Source organism: Pinus tabuliformis, chromosome 7 (genome assembly GCF_031772625.1).
Source record: "Pinus tabuliformis cultivar Carrire ecotype Pingquan chromosome 7, CPIR1, whole genome shotgun sequence".
Lineage (NCBI taxonomy): Eukaryota > Viridiplantae > Streptophyta > Pinopsida > Pinales > Pinaceae > Pinus > Pinus tabuliformis.
In genome coordinates this window covers 717,745,032-717,763,471 of record NC_142293.1, presented here as the reverse complement: position 1 = coordinate 717,763,471, position 18,440 = coordinate 717,745,032, and the positions used below count along the sequence as shown (strand labels likewise).

The following is an 18,440-nucleotide window of genomic DNA, read 5'->3' as shown; positions in this document are numbered from 1 at the left end:
TACTAAAAATCAATATGATTCATTTTAGAATGATAAGTAGGGTTCTTTACCAAAATGATTGCACTTTGATATCACAAATTGAACATAATATTTGTAACTATATATAGTTTCCTACCTTGCATGACTGTCTTCCATGTATTTAACTATTGTACTTGAGAATGCAACTACATGTTATCTATTACTCATCCAACTTATTGCTCCTCCAAATGGGTTAAAAACATAATCAATTGTAGATATTCTATGAAATAGATCTCCATCCCACTCTATTTTAACAAAGTCATGTGCATCTAACACTTTATCTACTCCATGGCTTTATTGGTACCAAATTGCATAATATGTAGTGCCACACAAGTCACTAAAAACCTTCTTTATAGTCATCCAATGCCCCTTCCATGGTTTTGTTATATGCCTACTCAAAACTCCCATTGCATGCACAATGTCCAATCTAGTGTAAACCATTGCGTACATCAAATTGCCAACAACATTAACATAGGGAACACATGACATGTCTTCTTCCTCTTTCTCTATTTTTGAACACTAATGTGCAAAGTTTATACCTACAGGGATAGGGACATTGACTGCTTTACATTCCTACATATTAAACATTCACAAAGTTTATACCTACAAGGATAGGGACGGGAGATTGACTACTTTACATTCCTACATATTAAACATTTACAAGACCATCTCAACATATTGATTTTTTGAATTTTTTTACCAAATTCCAATAAAAAATATATCATCCATAAAAATTTATGACATGAATAAACAACACCTTCCCCAACCATACAATTATTACTTACCAACCTCAACATTATTGATATTTTGAAATTGATAAATTATAATTGCATAATAAATGAGTGTAAAAATGAACTAAACCCCAACCGGTTACCGAAATTTCATCCTCGCGCCATTGAAAATTATCGAACAAAATGTGCAAACTTTCATTTCTGGGCACTGGACGAAGCTTCTGGAGCTTCAGCCCGCGCATTCAATACAAACTATTTTCATTCAAATTCAAATCCCTGCAACCTGAAATAAAACGTGGCAGCCATGAAATGGCAGCGGAGTCGATTTATGCATATAAAACCTCCTTTATAAATTCCCTTTACATAGCCGTGAAAAAAATGGGGAACTGAAACCATCAGTTTAGCATTGGGTGCATTTTTATAAAATTATTCGGTAACATTTAAATTTATATTGTAATTTATTAAAATATGAAATTTAATTAAATCATATAATTAATTTATCGTGACTCACTCAATTCAATTTGACTCATTAATAGGTTTCATTATCATATATTCACAAATATTATTTTTTTTGTTTTTTTTGTTTTTATTGCTTTTAGGAAAGAAAAAATGAACATGTATTTATTTAGAAAGGCATATGTATATATCAATTTTGATAAGCATAATACTCAAATCTGGTGCAAAACCACATAATAACATATTACTCAAAATCAAGTTTTTCTATCACAAACAAAAAAGTGTGATTCTTAATCTCCTAATCTTCACAATGTCATAGATAATCCACCTCAAGAACTAGATACAAACTAGAAACAAAAAAAAAAACAAGCAAACATCATCTCTAAAACCATACATCAAGATAAACGTCTGTACTAATAGGTAGTATATAGAGCATCCCCCCAAACAAATAAAACGAAGCGATCCCTCGGCACCATGGAAAGTAGCCTGCACTTTGTTGTCGACCCTACTAGAAAACCTTGTATTTGATGATCCATGGAAGCATAACAAGTCCATCCTTTGACAATGCATTGACATCATTGTTGAACTCCATATGCAGATGTGTAAAGGTAACCAAACAAAAGAGTTCCTTAATCTTGTAGATCCTCTGCATATGGGGTGAAAGAAGTTCCTTTATTAATCCAATCTATAGCCACCTATGAGTCGCCAAAAATGTGTCTCCTCGAGATTTAACCATCTTGCTTAGTGTAATATACCCCAAAGGGCAATAATCTGCACTCTATTGCTGGTCCTGAAACCTCCATTCCAACAAAAGTGGAAAGTGTAATCTGCATTAATAGCGAGCCTGGCTCTACATCCACAAATGGATTTTTTGTGTTGCCCCATCAAATTGACCAATAGGAAAGGAAATCAATGGATCCTTATAACTTAAAATCCTTGGGATCTTGCATCTAGGATCCCATCTATATTCCATATAATAGGCACAATTTTTTGTTCCAATACACCCATTGTTATATGGGCAGTCTTCAAAGATTGAGGCATTATGCCCCCTCTAAATGCCCCAAAAAATAAAAAGGGAAGTGAATTATTCTCCTGCGCCGAATCAAACCAGTATTTAAAACATGTCTCAATAGATGAAAATCACCAACTTGCATTGATCCAAAGCCTCTATAAAACATATATCTAAGTAGCAACAGAAAAAGGACACCTAATGCACTAATGCAGAACATTCTTATGTGATCCATGCCATAAATTGCATCTTCCAGGGCCCTAAAACCCTCGCTTACATAAGTTGTCCCTAGGTAAGGACTTGATTCCTCCATATGAGTCAACCGAATAACGCAATCTTTCTTGGCGTATGCCATGACCAAGACCTATAAAACCAACACTTATCTTCTTGCCCGCCAAGAGAGGAAGAGATGTAATTGTATATACCTTTGACAAAGATATGATCCTTAGTTGAGTTGTCATGCCTGCAAATTTTGTCATCATTGTGGTTCAACAAAATGCTTCTATGCAAGCGAGTTTTAATGAGAAATGAGATTGGAGGAGACCAAACTTGAGCTTTTCGATGCACTCAAAGGAAATGATGATTCAAGAAAGGATGATAGCAATAATGCATCAACTTCCTTCCAAAATGAGGATGCTTGTATTTGGCATATGAACTTTCAAATAAAGTTATTTGCATTTTTTTAATCTTCCAATTCATGGCAAGTGGCACTCTAGTAATTTCAACACTCTAGTTTTCATAATTCTACTTGTTCATTTTGTCTATAATCCTATTATAAGCTTGGTCATCCTCGGACCTCGCTCTTCCCATGGCTCTTTGTGCTTTCTCGAAAAGGCACGGCTCATGAGCTCCCACAAAGTCATCTAGACCACACCATTCTACATTGAGAATCACTTGCAATCCATTGAATCACATGTCAAAGTTGAATGGTCATATAGAAAAGATGTGGATGTAGATAGGTCAATGCAAGGTTTTTTTTTAGAGTTACTAAACCGGGTAGCTTTTTAATATTTTATGAGTTGTAAGCTCACATAGGCATTCTTATCCGCCCAACTCATATTGCCCAACTTATCCACCCAATTGTGATTGGGTTGATTTCTTTGTATAAATACATTATTCATTGTTGTAATAATTAGAGAACTATTTAGTTCTACATGGTATCAGAGTGGGTCTGGACTTAACTCCCTCATGGGAGGGCCCAAGATTCTTGCCACCTTAAGTTCCCTATATGATATCTCAGTTTGTAGGTCTTCTCCAGATCTAAGTATGTCTTCTTTAATTGTTGCTAGTCAAGATCTAGATTGTTCATTTTCAAGTGGATTGTACCCCTTTCACATTTTGTAGAAATAATGCTAATCTCGTTGTAGCTCTCCTAGTTTATGAAGCTTGGTCTTGAAGGATGAAACTTGTTTTCTTGTGTTGAGGCATTTTCATGAGCATTACTCTTTCTTTTCCAATGAATGGTTGTATGTTAAGCTCATTTTCGTCTCTATTTTTCAAGATTATATATCTATTGATTCCTTAGTTGTAAATAGGTATCTAAAATGACCTTGTTTGTCTAAACCCTCATTAAGGATTATAGTCCATGATGGTCTTAATGGTACCTATTTTTGCACACTTGATGAGTGGATTTGATGCTACTCGTGCAAATATTTTAGAGTGTCTCTAGGCGATTGACTCCATGATTAGTATTTGTTTTGTTGATCTTAGATCTAGCCAATTTGGAGTGTTTATTGCTTAGGTTGCTTTGCATTGTCGATGCCTTTGCTTTCCTCCTTTCACCATCATTTGTGACATTTGTTGCCATCATCTACATCCACTCAATTAAGAGTTGTGGGGTCAACTTTCTTCAGAGTGAACCTCATATTGAGCATTGATTCCTATTTTTTCTCAATAGTTGCAATGGCTATGACCCATGCATTTTGGTGAGATGGATTGGCATCCATAAGGACACTAAATTCATGTTTGTTTTCTCGATAATGCTTTGTGTTGGGACTCATGTTAGAGAATCAATTGCTTCTTCCCTAAGTTGCACTGAAAAAGGAATGATGTGCATTTGTTACTCACCACATGAGGAGTTTTGCTACTTTGGAGTTCATATATGGATGACATCATTAACTTGTGGATATTCTTCAACTTTATATGCAAGATCTTTTCAACATGTATTTCTCTCATTTGGGGAGGAATTTTTCCCATAAAGTTTTCTCTTTTCCTCCACTTATGAAATGTTATTATTATACTTAATCACCTTAGCAAACCTTGTTGTCAAGCCCAATACTAACTTCTGTTTTCTCCCTATATTTTGAATATAATGAGTGTTAGAATTACTAAAATAGATAATTTATTAAACTTTTACAAATTATAAACTTTCATGAATTGTTAGCTCTTATCCACACAACTTTTGTGGAATAATATTTTTATCCACCTAATTATGATTGCTTTGATTTCTTTATATAAATACATTATTTATTGTTATAATAATTAGAGAACAATTTATTCCTTTTTTTTATTTAAGTTCAAGTCTCACTCTCGGCACACAATTCATATCATATAACCATTAATAGCAACCCCGTGAAACTCACTAAAAGGGAATTTACAATAAATTAAAAGGATCAGATAAATAAAACATATTCTTCATTACTTTTTCCCTTATTGAGGAAAGGGATAATGAAGTCATAATCTAAGTTGGAGATCCTCTGAAAACACTCCATTAGTGCTCTGCTCCTCACAAGTTCTTTGCGATGGTTTTTCTATTTGAATTTACTCTCTTTACTTTTCTTTATAATATGCCAATTTTTTTTAAATAATTTTTTTTGAATTTTTTCCCTTGGGTGATATTTTATTTAGATTTATGATATTTTATGAGATAATGTTGAGTGAAATAAGAAGGCAAAGGTTTTTATTGCTTAATTAAAAAATAATTTGGGTCAATTTTTGTGTGAAATAGGATGGTGGAAAAAAACACTTTATTTTAGAATGTGATGCATTCAAAGATATCAGAGAAAATTATGGGAATATGCTAGGATTGGTTTGTTGGCATTGTCTTTTCACTGAGAGGATTGTTGGAAAATTGAACCAACGTATCATCAATTTAAACAAGAATAAAATTGAATTGCAAAACACTGAAAATAAATAAATAATAATAATAATAATAATAATAATAAAATCTCATAAACTATTTTTAATCTCGTAAACATTGAAATATCATTTCATTTCAACGCTTTACATATTATTTTTTAAATTGACTTATTTTTTCATTAACTCATTTCCCTCTCTTGAAAAATCTAGGCGATATTTTGTTTACGTTTATAATATGCCCAATTTCCTCTTTGGTGAGCTCTTTAGATATTATTTTTTTGAATCTGTGTTCATTCTTTGTTGAACTCGTTTTTATCTCTAGACAAGTCTGGATGATACTTTGTCTCTTTTAAACCGTTTATCAGTCTGTTAGATAATTAAGGCTTTGGTTTGCACTGATAATTCTAATAACTTCGATGCTTGGATATAATCAATTTTACTAGATCAGCACAGTAACTTTTTGAATCTGCTGTATCCTGTATTTTAGTTATGTATTTGATCTTAATTTCTTATTAGAATGTGACAGAAAATTCAAAATAATTGATGATGATGAAGGTGGTTAAAGTCTACTGAGACCAAATTGGTCTATTTGACCTATAATTTTCTTAGTTTTTAATTATCTAGAGCCAAGGCATTCAAGTGGTCTTGATGATGAATCCCAGTTGGGATTTGAAATGTTGGCAGAAAATAGTTCTCACTGTGGATTCTCGATAACTAAGTCAGAAGAAATAGAGGTCTTAAATCCAGAATCATTTCCCTATACGGAGGGGATACCTTGAGTGAAATCAATTTACTCAAATGGTTCTTACTGTGGATTCTCCGGTAACTAAGTCACAAGAAATAAACCACAGAGATCTTAAATACAGAATCATTTCCCTATACGGAGGAGGGGATACCTTGAGTGAAATCAATTTACTCGAAAAATCTAGAGTGAAGGCATTCAAGTGGTCCTGATGATGGACCCCGGTTGGGATTTGAAATGTTGGCAGAAAATGGTTCTTACTGTGGATTCTCCAGAGGTCAAAAGAAATAAACCACAGAGGTCTTAAACTCAGTCTCTGGCTCCTCCTTTTTCTTGGCCAGATTGGTGTTGTAGCTTTCTTTTTTCTCTCTACGGTCTTCCAACTTCCTTTAAGTTGACAAGACAGATGAATAATTTATTGTTATAGCAATCCAAACCAAAATCAAGTAAACATGATCTTCAAAATAATTAAGGAGTCATCTCACAAAGCTGAATTGACAGACGGTCAAAAGTAGTTTGAATCCGGGCAAAAAATTTTCAATAAATCTTGTAGAGGTAGTGTTTGAATCGTGTTTTTGATAGTGGAAATGGATTCAACACCATCAAAAACGTCTAGGACACCTAAAATTTTGAAGTTTAACAACTATAACTTGGATTTACAAAAAACTTTGCCAGATTTTGTCTAAATATGACCGGAATTTCCATAACTTTTCGGACAACTCCTCCGCCTCGTTTTCTCTAAATATGACTAGAATTTCCATAACTTTCCAAACAACTCCTCTGCTCGTTAAGCTAGGCAATTCCTATTTCCAACCCCATAGCATTATAAATGCGCGCTGACAAGCGAGGGAAATAGCACTCGCCCTCTCTCTCCACAGCACGTGAACAAATAGATAGAGCGTGGAGAGAAAGACGAGTGCTATTTCCCTCACTTGTCAACCACATTTATAATGCTATAAGATTGGAAATAACATTTGCCGTTAAACTACAGGAATAATTAATAATAAATTGACCAGACAGACAAATAATTTATTGCTATGCCAATCCAAACCAGAATCACGTAAACAATCAATACGCTCATTAACATTCACGCCCGCGACAAAAGAATATTGTATTGATGTGAAGTGGGGCTGCCCGAGAGTCAGGTGGCACTCGTCATTTTACGCGTGATCTCAGCAACGCGAAATGAAAGATTTCATTACTGTCATTTCAATTTCATTTTTCTAAAAGCAGACCGTACATAAATTTGTTGGCAAACATTATGACAGTGCATGAATGCTATTCTGCGCCCTATGTGCTCATTTGTAATGGCAATGACAGAGGGTTGGTCGACGTTGTAAAGTATTATTTACAACGACCACATGGCCGCATTTAATAATATTAGAATGATATTTATATCTCTGAATTACAGGTCGGCATGATATTTATTTATAAATTTAAATTTATAATAATAATTATTGGTTGAACGTAAATTTCTTATCTCAATCTTAAGTACGAGGTTTAATTTTTTTCACAATTTTATAATTAAATGCCTTAAATGCCATAGTCTAATAATTATAGTTTTTGCTTTCAAAATTATGGAAATTTAGTCATATTTTGAAAAATCCAACAGGGATTTTTGTAAACCCAAGTAAACGCTGTCAAAATTCATAATTTTATGCTTTAGAAGTTTTTGATGGTGTTGAATCTATTTCCACCATCAAAAATATGATTAAATACTGCCTCTACATTTTTTTTTGAAATTTTTTACCCAAATTCCAATCACTTTTAACAATCCGGACAATTCCTCCACCTCAATATACCCGAAATTTTAATATTTTTTTTTAATAAAATATACGAGCCAGAGTTTTGAAAAGCACCAAGGTCGTTTAAAAATGGAGTCAAATCTCTAAGTTTAAAAAAACATTAGGGTAATTTTAAGATGGAGTAAGATCTTACACGCAAAGTTTGGGAAAACATAATGATCATTTTAAAATGGGGCAAAATTTTCGAAGGCAAAGATTTGAAAAGTATTAGAATGAATGAAGTAAAATCTTAAAGACAAAGTGGGGCAAACATCGAATTTTGATCTGCAAAATTCAAACCCTTTTTGAAATTATAGTTTGTAGTTTTGATTAAATTCAATCCCTTTTTCTAAATGGAATTTGTTTCCTATGGGCAAAAAGGAAAGCCCAATTTTTAGGATGACAATTTATAATTATTTTTAAGGTTGATTAATAAATTTAAAATATATTTTATTTTTTAATTTAATATAAAATAGAGTATATTTTATATAGATATAAATATAAATATAAAAATTATTGATTATAAATTAATTGATTTTTATAAATAATTGTTAATATAATATTTTTAGATGAATTGATTAATTAGTTATGTAAGTTTTGTTATTTTCCACCATGATTATTAGTACTTCCTTTTTTGTCGTATGAAAAAGCTAAATTATATTTAGATTAATATTTATTTTTATGTACGTAAAAAAAATTGATTTTTTTATAATATTCTAAGATCCAAAAAAAATAAAATATTTCGATTAGTATTTAATTTTATGTACTTAGAAAATTTTCGCTTTCCTTATAATGTTCCAAGATCTATAACTAGCCAGCCTAAGAGATTTCCTCTATTTCCTTAAACAATGAATCAACCAACATTAATAATAAGAATCAATAATGAATGTGTTCATTGCCTTTTCAATATTGAAATATCTTATTAATTATTATAAAAAATAATAATTATAATTCATCCTTCTATATATATATAACTTATATTTTAGATATCATTTTTTGGGATTTAATTGTGTTAAGTAAGACATTCATTTATGATCATGTCCATGAGAGGTAGTTGTAAGTGACTAATTTCTCATGATTTTTGAATAGTCCATTTAGCACTCATGGTATCCGGTGATGCTCACAGGAGTGAAGAAGTGAGATTGAAACTAGTGAAATAAATTACATAGCGTCAATAATCACCCCAAATCAATCTATCTAAAATATTGTCTTTAACATAAGATTTTAATAATAATCCTAAAGATATTAAATTTCAAATATCTTATTAACTATTATTAAAAGATTAATATAGTTAACCCTTAAACATGTTTCTTGTTTTCCCTGATAACCTAAATTTTACTCAATAAAGTCTTCCCTCGACATTAACTCATTTAAAATGTAATTTCTATTATAGGATTTTAATTATTTCTAAAAAACTATGGACATGGATCTATTCTTAATCATGTCGATATACATGTTTATTTTGAAATGGACCTTCAAGAATTTTAATTTAATTATCAATAATTAATAAATGGATAATAATTAATAAGTGGATCATAGGATTTAACCTTAATGAAATATCCACAAAATATTTTAGCAATCACACATATAAGGTTGAGATATATCTCAAAGCTAATTATATGATTTTGGGTTTTAATTTAATTAAGAAAATATTATAAAATTAAATTAAAATAAAGAATATATATTTAATATTCAAACTATAAAATATTTTTACAATTTTTTTGATATTTAGTATTGATAAGTGATAATATTACCTCTCATAGTATAGTAACAAAGTCTATTTAGAAATTAAGAATCTCCCTAATAAAACAACAATGAATCTCTATGGTTAAAAATCTTATATCATATTTTTAAATGTATATATGTTTAATTTATATCTTGATTTATTTTATAATTTTTAATAACAATACTTTAAAATAAGTCATAGTTTAATTAATTTTGTCAATTTGATACTTATCATGATATAAGTACTTGATGCCTATTATTGATCTCTATTGGCCATTTAATTTATATGATGCCTTATTTATTTTTTATTTCACTAAAACAATCATTTTTTACCAATCAAAACATCTACTTCAATTTTTATCAATCTATGATAAGCATCAAAACAATGACTTCATTAAAATTAAAAAAAACCAAAACTGCGTTCTAAGCCATATCAATTGAATGGTTGAGGTGGTAAATGCCGATCAATCCATAATAAATATCAAAACAATTACTACATGATACATCTCACATTGCTAAAATAAAAAAAATCATAAAAACTAATTAAATTGTAACTTTATTTTAAATGATTATTTTTAATAAATAATTAAAAAATTAATATATAAGTTAAACATATATACATTTAAAAAAAACATGGAAGGTGTTTCTTAACCATGGGATTCAAGCCCACTTTATCATGGGGATTCTTAATTTGTAAATAGACTTTATTACAATACCATGGTTTATCAATACTTCATACCCAAAAATCATAACACATTTCACATCACACTTGTTCATGTGACATTTTTTCTTAATTAATCAGTTTAATTAAATGGGTAAGAATGACAACTACTTTGGCAACTTGCCTACTAGGTTAAAAAAAACTAAATTATAACCTTAATATTATATATATATATATATGAGAATTGTGTTGTTGTTGTTATATATATATATATATATATATATATATATATATATATATATATATATAACAACAACAAGATTCTTAATCATGTAGATGTACTTCAACTTTATTATGGATATTCTTAATTTATAAATAGACTTTGTTACAATACTATGGGCCAATACCATGGCTTATCAATATTGCATACTCAAAAACCATCTCTTATTTCATATGACACTTTTTCATATGTCAATTTTTTAATTAAATGGTGGAAAATGACACAACTACTTTGGAGATAAATATCATATGATACTTGCTCATATGTCAATTTTTTAATTAATTAATGTAATTAAAAGATGGAAAATGACGCAATTACTTTGGAGACAAATATCATGTGACACTTGTTCATATGTCATTTTTTTAATTAAAAGTTAGAAAATGACACAACTACTCTGAAAATAAATATCCATTTTTGATTTGTGATTACTATTTGAAAATATTTTATAAAAGTTAAATCTCTATTTTCTATTTAATAATTAAAATAAAATTATAAAATTCCTATTCTAAAATAGATATATCTAATTAAATATAATATTTTTCATTATAAAAATAAATAAATATATAACTAATATTTATTTATTATATATTATATTATATGATAGTTGATATTTAATTTAAATATAATTGATATAATTAAATATAAATATTATTATAATTATATATGAACATATTTAGAAAAAATATATTAATAGTAAGTAAACGTTTATTTTTTTATAAATTTGTGTTCTAAATTTTAAAATTTGATGTGTAGATGTATGAATTGATTACCACCTTGTTACGCTAAGGATCATTGCGGAGGAATGTCGTAATGATAAATCCAATTTATTTTGCTGCTTTGTAGACTTTAGAAAGGCTTTCGATACGGTTCCTAGATACAACCTTTGGAATAGGTTAGAAGAGCTAAAGGTTCCTCTTGAGTTAAGAGCTGCTGCTATAAGGCTATACGAGAATGTAATTGTCAAGCTAAAGAACAATGAGGGGTGGTCAAAAGATATTAAGTGTAACATCGGAGTTAAACAAGGTTGCCCCCTCTCCCCTACTCTATTTGGCATTTACATCGATAAGCTCGAAGTATGACTGTTAACACAGACAAAACAAAAGTTATGATTATCAAATCCAAGAAGGACACTTGTGCTAATTTTATGTATGACAATAATAACTTGGAGGAAGTGTATTCTTACAAGTACCTAGGAATTGATATCCATCACAAGCTCAACTGGAACCATAGCATTGCGAAAAGGATCAATGGGGGATGGAAAGCTTATTTTGGTCTTGAAAATAATTGTAAAACAGGAAACCTCGTAATGTGGGATAAAAAGAAGTTCCTCTTTGAAACTTTAGTCACTCCTGTTATCTTATATGGCTGTGAAGTTTGGGGCTGCAGCATCTCCAGAGAATCATGGAGGAAGATTGAGCAAATCCAGAAGCGTTTTATAACTTATAACCTGAAAATTAAAAGTAATACACCCTATCCTATTCTCCTTATAGAAGCAGGGCTTTCTCCTATTGAGAGCCTAGCTATGCGCAGGTTTCTGTTGTACAAGCACAAGCTCAATAACATAGACAATCATAGACTTCCTAAGCTAGCTTTAAATTCCAGCCAAAACCACCTAAGGCTTAACCGAGGATGGCATAAGGACACAAGGGCCTGGCTAAACTATTGGGAGATCAATGAGAATGATGTTTTGCAAAACATAAATAACATTAAAGATATTGTTACTTCTAAGTTCAAAGAAAAATTGTGGTGTGAGAAAGATTTAGCGTCTAAAAGAAAATTAAGTTATTATAAGAAGGTCATCAACCCCACCCTTGAAGATCAAAAGTATCTCTCTATTCTAACTAGCTCAAAGAAAAAAATTAATATAGCAAAGATTAGAACGAATTCTCATGAGCTCCATAGTGAAATTGGCTGCTGGGCAGTTCCTAAAACGCCATGGATGGAAAGGATCTGCCATATTTGTGAGAATAGGAGCATCGAGGATGAAAACCACTTCCTCTTAGAGTGCCCTGCATACAACCACATTAGATCTCAATTTCACAACCTTTGTTACAATACTAACCTTCCTAGCCTTTTACAATGCCAAAATTATAGTGAACTCGGGAGGCTTCTCTCCAAGCTTTTTGAGCATAGGAATAAAATCTTAAATCAAAATAAATAATTTGTCTTTTTAGGTCCGATAGATCATTATTTGGTCTCAGCGGACGTTAACCATCATCATCATCATCATCAATAAAATAATTAGCACATCATTTTAATATACAAGTAATTTTATTATTTAATATATAAGTAATTTTTTTATTATTTTTTAAATTAAAATAAATATTATAAATCTACTTTAATTTTTGCACAATCAAGAAAACACATCATTTTAATATATAAATAAATAAATTTATGTTTACTATAATTACATAATCTATATGTAAATATTTGTGTTATTTTATAAAATATTTATTTTTATTTTTGTTATTTTTAATAAATATTATAAATCTACTCTTACATTTTTGCATAATGAAGAAAATTTTCCTAATCATCTTTTGGAGTGGTAAATAAGAAATTCAATGCTGTGGGGCTTGATGTACGGATCATCCACACTCAGGCTAGCGTGGTTTTATTACGTGTCACTAATTCATGCGAAGCATCGAGGATAAACTGACATGGTCACATTATGTGTCTTTATTTAAAAACTGACAGGGACAATTGAGAAAGTGTCGTTTCATGGTACCTAGTCCAGCAACGGGCCTACCCAATTTACACATCAACCATCTACTAACCTGTCAAGTTTCAGCTGGAGTTGTCTATAATGTGATTTTTTTGGAGTTTTTGGAGATTCAGATGACGGAATCTGGCAGAAGAAATTGAAGTTAAATTTGGCAGAAAAAATCTTGATTTGTTGCAGTTAAAATGGTTTTTTAACTGCATATTTCGATTCAGCACCCTGAAAAACCTCTGGGACGCTTTGATTGTGCAGAAAGTAGCTATCAAACTTGCGATTCCAATAAATTGCTGCCAGATTTTGGCCGGAAAAACCCACCGGAAAAACTTCCTAAAAATCGCATTATAGACAACTGCCAACGGAATATCTCAGCCCAAAGGCAAAGGCAATGAACCGATTAAGATTAATTATGGTAGGCTCTCAATCATGTCACGACGATCTATATAAATACCTATGCCGTCTACGTGCAGACTCAGAATCCATAGACAGTTCATATTTGCCATGGCCTCATCAACACTCTTGTGGCAAATTGCTAGATTGAGGTTTATACATACTGATTTGGTGGTGGGAATCTTATGGTTGGCGGTAGTGAGTTCGGTGGCCGCTGCAGCTCAGCCTGAATGGGTTGGGGACTTTCGCTACGTGAAGGAAGTCATAGTTACAAGGGCGATAGAAATCCTTCTGGTGTGCTCTATGGTCGGCGTAGGGCTGTTTTATATCATTAGCCATCGACCCCGCCACCACTGTTATCTCGTAGAATTTACCTGTTACAAGCCCCCGGTGGAGCGAGAGATGAACACGGAGATAAGCATGTATTTTAGCGGCAGGCACGAGCCCATAAACGTGGATAATTCAAATTTCCAGTGGAGAATTTATCTGCGATCCGGCTTGGGGGAAGAAACGTGCGGCTCGCGCTTCCTTTTCAATGATGAAACAGTAGCGACGTTGGAGGAAGCGTGGGTGGAGATGGAGGAGAGCTTCGTGGCTGTTCTGGACGAGTTGTTCGCCAAGACGTACGTGGAGCCATGGGAGATCGATATTCTCATCGTCAATGTCTCTACTTTCAGCCCGGCGCCGTCGCTGGCTGCGTGGATCGTGAACCGCTACAAGATGAAAGAGAGCGTCAAGACCTTCAATCTTTCCGGCATGGGCTGCAGCGCCAACATAATAGCCGTGGACATGGCCAAGGATCTCTTCAAGATCTACCGCGACTCCTATGCTCTGCTCGTCGGCAGCGAGAACATAACGCTGAATGCCAATTATAAGGGCAACGATAGGTCCATGATGGTCACCAATTGCCTCTTCAGAGTCGGCGGAAACGCGGTGCTGCTGTCGAACAAAGCCAAAGACGCAGCCCGGGCAAAGATGAAGCTCCTGCACGTCGTCAGGACGAATGTCGCCGCCGACGACGAGGCCTATGGCTGCGTCATGGCGAAAGAAGACGGCGAGGGTTTCTATGGCATCGGCCTCCGCACGACGCTGATCGACGTCGCAGGGGGCGCGGTGAGGAAGAACATGGCCACATTGGGCCCCAAAGTTCTGCCTATAATGGAACTGCTCTACTACGCCTACAATATGATATGTATCAAGGTCCTGAAGATGAATGTGAAGCCTTATATTCCTAATTTCAGGCTCGCTTTCCAGCATTTCTGCATTCATCCCGGGGGTCGAACTGTGATCAGCGGAATCGGGAAAAGCCTGCAACTAACTGAGTACGACTTGGAGCCCTCTCGCATGGCCCTCTATCGGTTCGGGAACACTTCCACCAGCGGGCTCTGGTATGAAGCGGCTTACATGGAAGCTAAGCGTCGCTTTAGGGCAGGAGATCGCATTTGGCAGATAGCACTGGGATCAGGATTCAAGTGCAACAGCGCAGTCTGGGAAGTTTTGAAAGAAACCCATCCTCTCGAAACTACTGTTTGGGATGACCGCATCCAGTGGTATCCTTGTAATACTCGTAAAGCTTACACTGATGATTACTGTAACAAATTTTTTGATCGGTTACAGACAGGAATTCGTGCAAGCTAAGACCAGCGTGGTAGGATTAATTTAAGCTTTGGTGACATCACAACTAGATGTGAATAACACGAGTCCAAAATTACAATCTTCGGTTTAGGTAGCACCGTTGATCTGCTGTGTGTTTTAATGTAGGTAAATAGATCCGTAACTGATAAATCCTGCATCATGAAATGACATAACACCTGTTTCTGTATATTTTAATGCAGGTAAATAGATCCATAGAGGGTTGAAGCATCTGAGCGTGTATTAGAGGGTTAAATATTCTGAGCGTGTATTATTTTGAATCGCCATGTATTTCAATATTAATTTCAAGCCTGATTCTTACTATTGACATGGAACCACAATTTTTTCTTCTTTTGTTGAAATTTTTATAGTCGGTGGAGATTCGTCCAGAAATAAATAAATTTGTCATTGATAGCCTACGGACTAACAACAGATACTCTCTATAGAATTATTCTATTCTATATCTTGAATATTTTAATTTACAAAATTAATAGAGATCCACAACAGTTATACTTTGATTTTTTTCAACAACAGTTATACTTTTATTTTTATTTTTTACAATTTACGCGATGGTAAGATTTAATCTCTATAAAATATTTTAGTTTAAAATATATTTTCAAAATGTTTTTTGTTTTTTAATTAAATTTATTAATTAAAAAATTATTATAGGAATAAGTGTCATATGAAAATAAGTTATGATTTTTTGGACATATTGTATTGATTAGCCATAGTATTGTAACTTAACCTAATTACAAATTAATAGTTTTGGAATTTCCATTGTAAAATTTGTTAATTTTTTTAAATGTGTATATATTTAATTTAAATTTAATTTTTTTTATCATTAATAATAATAATAATGATTGTAATACCCTCTTAATTTACTTCTAATAGAAATAACTTGACAGAGTGTGTGCTAATAGAAGGCTTAATATATGTCAGACATGGAGGTTTATATTAATTAACCAAGATCAATCAACCAAGGAATTAAGGGAATGTGGAAATGCTAGATGAAGATTTCACCTACTAGGCAGTGAATGTTGAGTTGCACCTCTCCCTAGAGATAAATATCTCATTTGGGGAAAAGAGAGCTCAAGGTGGAGAGAAAACATAAGGCAATCAAGAGGGAGGAGAAAAGAACTCATTATCTTAGAGAGGACGTTGTTGAGGTATGGCAGGACACTGCCATAGAGAAATTCTTGAGCTAGTTGGCCAGTGGAATTTCTGTTTAGACCTTTCTATTTAGACTTTTGAGTCTGTGAAAGTTTTAGGCAAGACTTAGTGAGGTCAGATGAGCCATGGTAGACCTGGTATGGTCTTTGTCCAAGCAAGACTGTATTGGAGGGAAATTAACTTGGTGAGGTCAGATAAGCCATGGTAGAATTGGTAGGGTCTTTGTCCAAGCAAGACTGTCTTGGAGGGAAATCAACTCGGGGGAGCTCTAGTGGTGTTACCACACTCATTGGTTGGGAGGAACACTCTTTCTTCCTTAGTGATTTCCTATGGCAATCTAACATATAAGTATTTCTGTGTATTCTGGTGGAAATTGTCCGATGTTATGTCTTTTTTTGAATATTTTTAATGAATGGATTCTATTAACTATTTCTGTAAATGGTTTGGTTTCAATAGAATTATTTATGAGAATTGAATCTATAAATAATTGTAGTAAATATTATGAAACCAACACACAAAAAGATAGAAAAGATATATCAACGACTTAGACATCAATCTCTTCTAGGGGAAACCTCCTTTACATTACACAAATGAACAATTCTTGGATGATACAAATGACAAAGCATCATTTCTATATATAGGAGTCTAAGGGGTCACAATATAACCAAAGCCGACTTAACAATAATAATATAAGGGCACAAAAAGTAATATACAATAAGATACAATAGAAAATAAAGGCTACAATGACAATAGTAATGGGGGAATCACTAGTATTATAGGGACCTAACAATAAACTACTTTCATTTAAAAAGAGAAAAACAAAAAGGTGGTTGAATGGAGAAAACAATGAGAAAAATAGTCTAAAAAGCTATCATAATGAAAGTTATGAGTCTGAATATAAATTAGAATAATATTAATGGGTTATGAAATCTTAAACAAATGAGCCAGATTAGTTTGTTGTCCAAACCAATAGGTACCAACACTTAAAGAACAACTCTAAACCTGTGATGATAAATCTATGAAGAAGGCATGCCTTGAACATCCATATATATATATATATATATATACCCCTTTAATTGTTGGAGCATTCTACATGTAACAAATAATAAAATACATTTGTATATATACAACTGGAGTTAAAATTCTACTCATGCATAAAGTGAAATATATTAAGCCCCAACGGAATCGATATAATCTGGATATGTATGAAATCGTACGAGGAATATAGTGCGGTTCTAAGCATTTATGTTGGAAGAACACCATCGTGAATACAATTTTTTATTTAAACACATTGAAGTTTAATCATGAGCCTAAATCACGTTAGGAACTAGTGTTGGTTAGTTCTGGGCTAGGGCCAACAAGAGCCAGCCATCCAGAACAATCATCGCAGTTCAAGAAAATCGATTACAAGGGGAGATAGTTGAAACGTATAAACCCCAATTCAATTAAATTGTTGTTTCTAACGAAATGATGGAAAAACCCCTCTTTATTGAATACTAATTAACAACATTTAAAGAATAACCCAAAATTAGTATTAAGCTTTAGCATTACGACAAGATTTCGAGAAAAACAAATTATATGTATGAACAAAGAACCGAATATAAATTAACGGAAGAGGAACGAATTTGAAATAAGAATTTTGGTTATACAGTGATCCAATAAGAGAACGTTTGGATATTATCTATTAGATAGTTGTTACAAGATTTTCCTCAATCAATAAAATGTCATGTTATTAACCCATAGTTATAAGTTAAGCAAGATCCTTAATCCATGCCACAAAATAACGATAATAACGATACAATGTAATTGATGGCCAAGACTTAAGTTTGGTTACAAGGTTGAGAGGCATTATTCAAAATTACTATTTTATAAATTACATATATTGTCAGGGTAGACTCGCTAAGCAAATCTTTATGCGTTCGGGCTAAATACTAGTGCAGTAACCTACAACAAGATGATAGGAAATCTAAATGACCTCCGACGATAATCAAGATAAGAGCTTGGTTGTCAGTGAGACCTGTAAGAAAGAGGGCTTGTTTTTGTAAGAA

General features: G+C 32.5%; 1 pseudogene; it reads left to right on the top strand.

Moving 5' to 3' along the window:
* The first annotated feature begins 13,653 nt into the window (after positions 1 to 13,653).
* Positions 13,654 to 15,546, top strand: LOC149249543 (3-ketoacyl-CoA synthase 13 pseudogene; annotated as a pseudogene).
* The last annotated feature ends 2,894 nt before the right edge of the window (positions 15,547 to 18,440 follow it).